The sequence below is a fragment of the Macadamia integrifolia genome, chromosome 4 (assembly GCF_013358625.1).
Source record: "Macadamia integrifolia cultivar HAES 741 chromosome 4, SCU_Mint_v3, whole genome shotgun sequence".
NCBI classification, from domain to species: domain Eukaryota; kingdom Viridiplantae; phylum Streptophyta; class Magnoliopsida; order Proteales; family Proteaceae; genus Macadamia; species Macadamia integrifolia.
Window position 1 is genome coordinate 19,664,190 of NC_056560.1, and position 9,668 is coordinate 19,673,857.

At 37.9% G+C, this 9,668-nt stretch overlaps 1 long non-coding RNA gene across 1 annotated transcript; it reads right to left on the reverse strand.

Moving 5' to 3' along the window:
• Positions 1-4,770: 4,770 nt before the first annotated feature.
• On the reverse strand, positions 4,771-7,197 carry LOC122077452. Its single transcript, XR_006139800.1, has 2 exons — positions 6,537-7,197; positions 4,771-6,440 (listed from the first exon to the last, which is right to left on the reverse strand). It is a non-coding gene; the product is annotated as an uncharacterized LOC122077452 (long non-coding RNA).
• Positions 7,198-9,668: the final 2,471 nt, after the last annotated feature.

Consider the following 9,668-nt stretch of genomic DNA (forward strand, 5'->3'; position numbering starts at 1 on the left):
TTTTAAATCTCTCTGGAATTTTTTACCAAGACAAGTAATTTGTAACTTTGTATTTTTTATCTCCTCTTTATTATGAATATTTTTATTTTTAAGTTATTTCATATTTTGCAGGGTCAGGGTATACCGAGCCCTTGATGGTAAATAAAGGTCAGGGTCATCCCGGCCCAACCCTGAAAATCAGGGCCAATCAGGGTAGGTAAGGATTGGGCTGAACCCTGAAGGGTAGGGCCAGGGTTGAAGTTTTGCAGCCCTGAGTCAGAGTCAGGGCGGGTTTGGGCCCAGTTAAGGGGACTCAGGAATGGGTTAAGGTTTTAAGAAACCCAGCCCAACTTGGCCATGTTGCACTCCTACTTCTACCTTTCATAGAACTAACAGCTCAACCAATTGAGAGGCTGAGATGAAAGGAGCAAGGGGACTTTTCCAATGAGATAAAAAAAAAAGAAAAATAAAATGTTGGGCATAATGCTAGCCTGTCCAACCTTTTCACCTCACTATATATTATCTAATTTTTCTTTGATGGTTGAGGCTTTTTTTGGTAAACAATTGTTAAGAGTACATTTTCCACGGAAAGAAATCATTTCCATGTTAAAACATTGAAGCTAAACTTAGTTGTTGGTACGAGGTTACTCTCCTTCGAAATCAAAACCAATTTATACCCATTTATCTTCTACCACTATTATTCCTTAAAACACCCAAAAAATACTGCACTAGAAACAATCTCCTCGCTTATGATACTTCTTTTCAATTTGACAAAGAAAAGAAAAAATCAAAAATTTACACTTAATCAAGCAAGTAAAGAACAAAATGTATTATCAGACCAATTTATAAATTTAATGATGTTCACTGAAAAAAATAAAAAAAAGTTTAATGACAATTGCCTGGAACAACTGGTGAAGCTATGTTGCAATAAGTCCACGCTCATCAAGTGGTCATCAGTCTCTTGGCCATTCCCTCCTCTTCCCCCCACCCTCCAACGGTTCCACCAGGCTACCAATAATTGAGCTAAGTACGTCTTAAATGAGTTAATGAGACATATTTTTAAATGGGCTTTAAACAGTCTTTATATGTATTAGACTGAATAAACAAACTCTAACAAATTGTAATTTTAAACATATCAAGCTAAATCGAGCTATTAATTGAATTTATCTCAGCCGAACAACTGTAGGGTAAGACTTCCAAGTGGTATTGGAGAAATTTTGCTTTCAGTCTTGAGAAAGGGAAGATTTAGAAGATTCAAAATATATTCTCAAATAACTTACAACCCTAATGGACTAAAAGTGAATGGATCCAACGATTGCGACAAAAATTTAGTGCGGTTGAGCTATATTGCATACAACATCAGAAATGGCTTTTTCGCTTTTCCTTAGTCAATTTCACGACATTTCAAATCCAATAAAGCAGTAATGCACAATGACGTTGATTTTTTTTTTTTTTTTTTTCTTGGTAAGGACTGACGTTGATTTTACGCTGCTCATAACTATAAAACCTACCAAAGTCACAGATACCCATGCTCACACATGACTTAATCTTGTGTGGACGATCAAGAACAGAGGAGCTGTTAATTTAAATGGTCTAGACGCAACAAATTATTTTATTTTTCCTTTTAGGAGGTATTTAAGTTAGATAATTGGCCATCTAGTCAGTGGGTCATGTTGCTTATAGGACTCATTGGGAAGTGGTTTCAATGCCTAACTAATTGGTATCAATTAAAGCTCACGTCTGAAGGTCTGAATATCAACTTCAACCACATGTGGGTGTAAATAGGTGTGTGTGGATGTATGTGTTCCCTCGTTAAGAATAGGTTGACTATTATCGGCCCTGCATCCTTACAGAGCATTGTAGAATAGATTAATAAGAAAAAAAAAAAAAAAAAAAAAAAGCTATAGGTATAGAGGGTATGACAAAAATAATTTAATGCAATATAGAAGTACCTCCATATATGTTGTATCTGATTGACACTAGAGGGACGAAAAAAACATATGGTCCATGATTACTGAGCAATCAGAATTGAAAAGGGATATATGCTATACCCTACAAGCTTTGTGGATGGAATTTCAGATAGGTTATTGTTATCTCAAAATTTTCATCACTACTCCATTATTTTCCGTGAAACAGGGAAAGTTGGAACTTTCCACTAGGGCAATTAATTCAAAAGTAAGGGGAGGAGAGTGGGTTTTATTGCTCAATCTTGTCAATGTTTACCTTCTGAAGTCGGAGCATATGGCAATGTCAGAGCTGGTTTTGTGAGTTGTGAAACCCATTTAAATAATTGGTCCTCGTAGATTAGATATAACCATAGTCAGTAAATATACGTATTAAACAAATTTGTATTTTTTGTCGTATCTAAATGTTTAATTATTGGATATATTTTATGTATAATCATCAGATATGAAAAAAATATGCAGTTATTAAGAGAGGGATGGAGGGATACTCCTTATATGCTTTTTTACCTTAATATTTATTTCAATCGACCATAAAGAGGTCTTTTAAGTTCTTTTTTTGCTTAAAACCCTAAGTATATATATGCTTCACAGTGAATATATATATATATATATATATCTACATTTTTACTTATAGAGCGACCGTATTAAACATGTATTGTATCATTGTCGTATTCATTTTATTGTGTCGGAATTTGAAACATATCATTGCCATCTGGGCCGCTCAATTGTCATATGTGTTCACATTTCATTGTCATTCCCGAACTTCTAACTATGGGCATAATCCCATTTATAAATGGTCAGTTGGGTATGGTCTTTAATAGAGTTAAACCGGCTTTAAAACAGACCACTCAACCATTTATCTCTAAACGGGCCTTAATCGGAATACTAAAGCCAAATATCTCTAAACAAGCTCTTAGCTGGTCGGTCCTAATCAGAAAAATGTTGGGCTGGACTCTCACACCAGAAACAACTGAATATTATTTTGGTTCGGCTTAGAGCCCAGCATATTTAATAAACAGTCTGGGCCAGTCTTGATTTTTCCAATTGGGCTCTGCCTCACTAAACGATGCGGGCCTAGAATTGACACCTGGCCGTGATAATTGTCAACAAAGAGTAATTCCCGCATGCCATAATACTGGGGGGAAGTTGCGAGAAGCACAGCCCAGGGAAAGTGGGGGCATCGAGCACGAGTTCCAGTATAGACTTAAGCACCCAGAAGAAGGAAAGTAGCCCAAGAGAGAAGCCGTGGAAGAAAAAGAAACAAATGAAGCTTTCTAACCGTTGCAGGGTTTGATCAAGATGTCATTCTAACCGTTGGAGGTTTTAATCAAGATGGGTATCTTTTCCTTTTGCTTGTGGTTGTTGGGAAGCCTTTAGATCTAATGTTTCAAAACAAGGAGGTTCAGCCATTAAACAAATAGAGATATCAACGGTTTAAGAGAGAGAGAGAGAGAGAACTGCAGATGCCTCATCCTGCCTGGCAAAACCAAAACAGGGGACTTGTTCTACTAGACGTATTGGTGCGTGGTGCGGGGTGCGGGGTGCGGGGTGCGGGGTGCGGGGGGGGGGGGGGTGTTGGGGGGAAAGGGAAAGAGTTAGAATTAGATTTAAAAGTTTTGAGACTAATGAGTTTGGTGGAGGGTTTCTTGAAACAACAAGGAACTACTAGTCTTTTTTTTTGGTTAACGAGTACATGTTCTCTATATCATGCTGAACCAGGAAAACACGGAGAGAGAGGTTCAATTAATGGAATCCAGAACCCCACCTTTTGTTTTTTGGATCAGTGCTTACTCCATCCTATTGCATGGGGATGGAATATAAGAAACGGATGTGCTTTAACCTGCAAACAACCAAGTGTGTTAGGCACTATTGCTGTCCCTTGTGATCTTTACCCTTTGACTTCTTGGCTAGAAGTAGAAGCTGGATAAAATTACCAGGCACTCCAGATGCTGTCTACCCCGCTTGGCACATTTCCTGCCATCTTGGGGAGAATGAGGAGGGTATCTGCCTCAGAGATCTGAGACCCAAGTCTAACATTTCTTCCTCATTCTCCCAAGATGGTAGTCTTGAATCCTGGAATAAGATGGTGGGATGGGTGATGGTTCTCTATGGATAGCCTAGTAAGAAGAGCTTCCCCCATTTTATCTTGTCACCTTTTATTGTATTTTTCTTACTGGTGGGGATGGAATTTTTGAAATACCAACAAAGTCAGCAGAAGCACCTCACAAAGAACCTCGTAAATCAATTCCACCAAAGAAAACTTGCATCAATTTACTAACAAATCCCCATACATGTGAGCATTGAAATATTAAACAATGGCAGAAGATTCAAAACCGCTAGCTCAGAAAACGAAAACCCTACAAGTCTACAACCATCAAATGAGGCGACTCGACCTTTACAAGATTGAATCTTTTAAGATATTAAAGACTACCGAACGAAAATTTATTCGTAATCTTACTCTAGATTCTCCGGAGAAAGATTTGAATTACACAATTGCATTAACGGGTATCTTGACGACCTATTTCCAACTGACTTTTAAAATTACTTTTCGACTTTCTTCTTTGACCAATCATGTCTTAGTTTGTACAGTTTAAATAATCAAAATTAGATTAATACTTTTGTAACCCACTAGACAAACCCTTTATAATGGGCAATTACTATTCACTCTCCTATACTTACCCTATATTTACTCAGCCTCCTATCCGAAACTTATTTCTGATTCCTCTAAGAGAGAAAAGTGCGATGAACATTGGACGGATGAGAGCATATGGACATGAGTCCCAATAGACTCCCAACCACCTGATGCTCATTTTCACACGAAAAGTTCCACCTCTCTTTCTCCTCTTATATTTTATAATCTCCAAATTACCTAGTACATTGCCCTCCCACCATATTCTTCCTCCAACAGCCACTACAAACAAACAACTCTCACCAGACTTGATAATGGTATGAGATTGAATCCTCTATACATTGCATCTATTGGGCCAACACCCAATCCACTTGCTGCCATTTAAAGGTGAAGAAGATTATATATGAAAACAAAAAGAACAAGTGTTGTCACGATTACGTGTAGAGGATTTCCATTCTAAAATGGAAATAAGAAAACAAAACTATGATGTTTTTGGTATGCATTGTTGTATAGTTCATGCTCTTTAACCATTATTTAGAGCAAGATCTTCAAGGGATAGGGGCTGGCAAAGTCCGAAAGCTGCTATCTCAATTGGCCAATGGGCGGAACATGGAGAGGACATACCACCGCGGTCGAAAAAGTGTGTTCCCTTCAGATAACAAGCACTGTAGGCCATCCTCGGCCTTCTTCGTTTTCGATAGAAAAACCAATCCAATCTCGATCTTCAAAAGTGTTTTTTAAGATCAAGGGCCCTTCATCGAGACTTTTCTTTAGTGGTGTGTATTGTCTGTAATTTATAAATAAAGAAAAGACTGGCTATGCTGTTGGTATACCTGTGTCAATCCCTCTCCTTCTCCCCTTGAAAAAGTCCTTATGCCTTTCCCAACATTCCCACTGATTGAATCGCCAGCTCCAAGAAAGCGATAGCATACCTAACCTCCTCTTAATAAGTAATATCAATTTTCATTTTTTATTTTTATTTTTTTGGGTACGAAATATCAACCGGATTAGAAGTCTGAAACATCCGATCCCACAAGGCAGAACCTCTATTATTTCAATGTCCTTTACCTAAATTTTAAAAAAGAGAAAGAAGAAAATTAAAAAAAAAAAAAAAAATCCAAAATACTGAACTATTTTTTGTGCGTAGAGAGAGACCCTTCTCTTCAGTCATTAGTTAAGCCTCATAAAGAAATCATTTGATTGAATGAGTTAATTCGATGATATTTTCCTCCTCCCCCTTTCGATAACAACAGAGTAGAGAAAAAATCAGAGTTTCTATGCAGACCAGTCACACACTAGAAAAAGAGTTGATACAATATACGAAACACTTAAAAGAAGCAAAGATAAGATCAAAGCTAATCAAGCTCAAATAAGAGTTTTGTGTTTGTGGGCTTTGTGTTATTAGTATCAAAACATGATGTTAAATGAAACAAATCGGCAAAACGAAATCTGCCAGACATTTATACGTAAATATATATATATATATATATATATATAAATTCCAACATCCATTTTGAAGGATCTACGGTTACAAGAGGAAATTTCTCATAACGAAATCTGGATTGGAAATTAAGCTTTGCCAAGAAATAAATATTTGCAGACATTTAAGGAAAATAATTATTGTTGGGGATATTCTTTTAATCCAGATCTGGCCTTTCTTTCTTGCTTCGATTTTATTTTTATTTTTATTTGTTTAAGAAAACAAGAGATAAAACAAACTGGATCTGGCTCGACGTGAAAATGCAGATAACAGCTTTTCAGACTAATCCTTATCTTCTTCCAAGTCGAATTCCATCCACTACTGTTTTCTGGTTTTCTGAATCTAATATTGCTCTTATCTTCTGAAACCTGATCTAGCTTTTAGTTTACTGAAATTATGTTCAAAAAGTTAAAAAAATTAAATAAATAAATAAATAAAACATTTCCACACATGAGGGAGAGAGAGAGAGAGAAAGAGTTGTTACCTTTTGAAGATGGGATCTGAGAATTGTCAAAGATGAGAATTAAGAAAATCCTTCCATGTTTTCCCACGGCTTTCTTGAGCTTCGTACTGAAATGTGCTTTGTGTAGCTATTTTTGTTTGTTTGTTTGAGAGAGGATCAGAAAAAGAGCTGAGCAGAGTACCAAGTTCAAGAAAGCCGTGGAAAAGCATGCAACGATCTTTCCAGCCTTTTCGGATTTTGGATCTTTTGTCTCTCCACGTTCACATCTTGAAAACCAGATAACATATCGATCATCTCGAACATTCTTAACTGAAAAGTAATCTCAGTAATCACAAAACCTCAAGAAGGAAGAAGACGAAGAATTACAGAGCAGAAATTGCAAATTTAAGCAATATAATGGAGAATTTAGAGGATTTGAGAAGAAGAGATCGAAAAGGAGGGGATGAGAACACGAAAGAGGAAAGCGATGAAAAGAAGAATGCTCTAAATAGAGATGGTCTGCAGTGTCTGATCCCTGTATCGACAAACCGAGCCCCTCTTTAATAAAAAAGAGAGGAGAGACAAGGACTAAAGAGAAGTAGGCAAAGAGGTAGAATTAGAATAACGAGTAGATGCGAAGAGAGAGAAGGAGAGTGATTAGAGAGAGAGAGAGAGGGGGTATTCCCATAATCGGACGCACGAACTCTGGCCGTCTCGTCTGCGGGGTCTGCGCCCTCCTCTTTTTAGGGGTATCGTTAACTGAATGATTCGTTCGTGCAGTTACGATCCCACACGTGCAACTACCTAATTGTATACCAACTCGTGTCCACCGAAACCGTACTTAGACGGTTCCCGAGGATCATAGACGAATTCAAAGCGGGACGAACCAGGCTCGCTACCATTGGAGCGGTGTAGTTTTTGTCAGACTTCGTTACATACGTGGCTGGCGATCTGAGCGTCGAATGTTTCCGATGCTTTACGTGGCCGGCGATCTACTCACCATTTCCCGATTTCTCCGGCCTGTGCGCCGGATTATCCGCCGACGATTCCCACGTCAACAAATATCTGTCTCTCTCTTTCTCTTTCTCTTTCTCTCTCTTCTAGTCACTTCACTCTTCGACACTCTCCATGAAGGGTCTGAATGCGACGAACTGGGACCATTCTTGGTGGGCCCTGCAGCAGTCTCTCTCCTCAATCAGCACTTCCCTTCAGCAAGTATCTGACTGGAATGACTCCACGTCCAAACCTCTCCCCACACTAGACGCCAGCCGGGCGATAAACGGATCTGGGTCAACTACTCTCATCTCGACAAGACACGGTATGTTTGGGTGCTAGAGTTACGTGCCAATCACATGCCTATTTAAAACCTATCAACTATTGGTACGATAACTTGATCGGCATTCAGTATCTGTCATTTTTGTTATTAGATATATCTCCCTTTATCCTTATATTGACATAAGGTGGAATAAATGTCGAACGTTAACTCAATCAGGCAATCATATGAGCGGCCATCCTATCTCGCCTATTTCTGATTGGAATAAAAGTCTTTCAAAAAACTTTAGAATCACAAGATAGAATGGGAGTAAAAATAAAGGGCCATTTTTGGGTACGAATGTTTCTCCTCATACCCTTGCAACGATCTTTGTTGATGTGGCATTTCTTTTTTTTCTTTTTTTTTCGAAAAGAATAATGTCACATTTCATGAAACCATATTTCTGATGGTGAATCTTCTCCTCTTTTACTATTTTTTACCATCTAAAAATCTATACATCTGTTTTTCCCACACCACATATGAATACATCCACTCCTTTCTATTCTTTCAGCACATCATAAACCTTCATGTCCAAGGATTTTGGGACTGATTGGACAACATATTCTTCATCAAAGAGATCAATCACTGGATATAACATATATTTGGAAGCAAGCCATAATTTCACTCTAGGGCCGATGAATCTTTACTGTGATAATCAAGCTATGTTACACAGCTTCGAATCCAGTTTTTCATGGTAGAACAAACACATAAATATTAATTCACATTGTTAGGGGAAAACTGTAGGGTGGATTAATCAAGACACATTATTTTGCTTCAACTAAACAATTGACATACATTTTTACAAATTGTTTAGGGCATGAACAACATTGGTGTTTTTTCTAATTGTACAATGGGGGATCTAGTGTTTACGGTGGAGGGGGAGGGGGTTAGAGTTGGGGGAAACAAATGAGAAACCAGAGTTTCGAAACCAAGACCTCCTGCCACTGCGCTCCAACTTATTTGTTAAACTTTGGCATTTATGACATAAATGCTCCAACTTGATTACAACTTATGTCTGGTTTAGTTATCAAAAAACTCGTATCCAATGATTTTTTTTTTTTTCGAGATTCACCATCTTCAACAAATGATCCCCTTCTCTTTTCCTGTTCCTCAATCATTATCTGGTTTGATTCACCATCAACAATATGATCATGTAGCCACAACGTTAATAGCATTACAGCTTTACCACAATTAAGATGCACACAACCTCGAATCCATTTTACATGGTAATGAACTTGCTCATTCAAATTCTTTGCAGAAGCAGGTAGAATGGCATCATTGCATAAGTTTCCAACTGCGGTGAAAACCAGCATATCCCATGTACAACCACGGTCCTTCCATACAAGGATACTCTTCCCAGATGAGCAACCTATGGATCTATATGCAACAAGTTTGTTAAGGTTTTCCATAAGTGTGTAATTTCTCCAACTGGTAATAAGCCCCAAAACAAGCAATTCCACAAACATACATTTCCAGAAAAAAGCTAACATAGCCCAGCAAAGAACCATACAAGTGCCACTGGATGTCTCAATACCTGTTTTAACTGTCGGCTGATTGCAAAGGAAGAGCAGAATTTCAATTAGAAAAGCATGTGAATATGCTTCACCCTAAATCATAACTGTTATGCTTGACCATATGCATGAAAGCTTTCTACTAATGCATGCTGCACAAAATGTTACTTGGGACTCTTCTATATAATCAGGACTCGAAGAACACTACAATAATTGTTAAGTCGCAGTTTCTACCAAAAAAAATTTGTTGGTCACAAAAAAATAGAGCCTCTATACTGTGTTTGTGTCAGGCTGTACCAGGGTAATCAGTCACACACTGCACAATCTAATTTGCAGCGGGGGGGGGGGGGG